Raw genomic sequence first — 2,184 nt, 5'->3', positions numbered from 1 at the left:
AAAAAAAAAAATAGCTCAGATTTTTTACACAGTATTGAAAATATATTTTTGTAAGTTTCTTTGCAAATAAAAGTGTCACATACATACAAAATCTCTTGATAAGAGTATTACTGAAGAGATGGCCCAGGGCCTCCTGCAGAGGAATCGGATGCCATCTGAGTGTCAGCTTGGCTTGCACTTGGCACTAGGGTCCTGCAGTGCTTAGCTTTCTTGATATTCTGATCATAGAGAAGTGTCCAGTTTTATATATTTTCTTCTTTCTGCTATTCCACTGTTGAAATGGAAATTTGGTGAAAGATTTGATGAGTGGAAAGAACAGTGTCTGGATTGGGCTTTTGAGGAATATGAAAAAACATACCATATTCATCCAAGTCGACTTTGGGGACACCAAAGATATTTATGCACCCACCTGAGAAGAAGTTATATTGCTGTTCAAAGAGAGTGGGTATGCTATCAAGACTCCTTCTGTAGGGAATTTGCTGATAGCTGCTTTCTGAGGAATGACAGTTTCACTTTAAGCTATCCATTAAATTCTAGCCTTTTTAACTGGATGTGCAAGTTCATGATACAGTCTTTGGTTNGGGGACACCAAAGATATTTATGCACCCACCTGAGAAGAAGTTATATTGCTGTTCAAAGAGAATGGGTATGCTATCAAGACTCCTTCTGTAGGGAATTTGCTGATAGCTGCTTTCTGAGGAATGACAGTTTCACTTTAAACTATCCATTAAATTCTAGCCTTTTTAACTGGATGTGCAAGTTCATGATACAGTCTTTGGTTTATAAAAGTTTTCAGGTAAATAGACAGCTCTAAGGCCATCTCTAAGACCAATAATTATAAGGTTATCTTGTTAGGACTAGATTTCTCAGGTCCCTTTCCTGCGCTAAATTTTTTCTTTCCTAGAAATCCATGCAGCTGAATTATTAGTATTCCTTTCAACTGTAGGAAAAGAGTGTAGTAAAAATATTTTGAGGCAAATGGCACCACTATTCTTTTCTAATTAGAACAGATGATCAATAAATATAATTGAATAAATAAATGAATGAGCTATAGGAAAAATTGGTTTTTGGTCTAATTTTAATTTTTAAGACTGCTATTTCTGTCCTATTTATGAGTTAATTATGCACTCAATTATATGTGATTTTTTGGAAAAACAAGACACATTTTGTAGTGAAATTAGGTGAAAAGGGAATCAAACCATGGCAGCCAGAATTCTGAGATAGGCCCTAAGATTCCTGGTCCCTGGGGTACACACATCCTTTCTAAGTTATTCCAACACTAACCTATTACTGCTATAAGGGCATTTCATAAATATACTTTAGGTCCCAAATCAGTTGACATTAAAATAAGATCATAGGTGGGCCCGACTTAATTACATGAGCTCTTTAAATGTGGATTTAGATTTCAAAGGTAGAAGAACTCAGATATTTGAAACGTGAGACCAAAACATTTCTGGCTTGAAGATGGAGGGGGCCACATGGCAAGGAATGCCTCCAGGAGCTTAGAGCAGTCCTTGGCTGGCAGCCATTGAGAAACATAGACCTCAGTCCTGCAACTGCAAGGAACTTCATTCTGACAGCTACAAAAATGAACATGGAAGTGCATTTTTCCCTGAAGCCTCTGACACAAACCGCTTGGCTGATGGTGTGCTTTCAGCTCTGGGATACCCTAAGCAGAGGACCCAGTCAACGCTGTATCAGACTTCTGACCTTCAGAACTATGAACTAATGAATGCGTGTTGTCTTAAGCTGCTAAATATGTGATAACTTCTCATGCAGCAATAGAAAACTAATACATGATACAATTAGTGTTATATCTGTATTTATTTTTAGTTAATGGCCACAGCCAGGAAGTACAATTAACTAATTCTTGGGATGGCTGCTTGATACACTAGTATACAATTGTTTTTATCTAGATATGTATCAGTCATGCTTTAAGCTTCACTAGCCAATGAGAACAATGTATATTGACATTTTGAGTAATACACTAATCTCTCTGTTCTGAAATACTACCTAAGTAGTGAAAGGGGAATTCCACACTTTCTAGGTGCTCCTGTCCCCAAGTGTTTCTTGGACACCTCAGGATTGTGTATGTATAACCCTGTGATTGGGTGATAAGTATAGTCACCTCCCTTCTCAGAGGCTCAGGGCACATTTCTGAAATGCCACATTCCCTCGTTCCAT

Source organism: Galeopterus variegatus, unplaced genomic scaffold (genome assembly GCF_000696425.1).
Source record: "Galeopterus variegatus unplaced genomic scaffold, G_variegatus-3.0.2 Scaffold1734, whole genome shotgun sequence".
In the NCBI taxonomy this organism is placed as follows: Eukaryota; Metazoa; Chordata; class Mammalia; order Dermoptera; family Cynocephalidae; genus Galeopterus; species Galeopterus variegatus.
The sequence above is the reverse complement of the archived record's forward strand: the minus strand, read 5'-3'. Positions refer to the sequence as shown.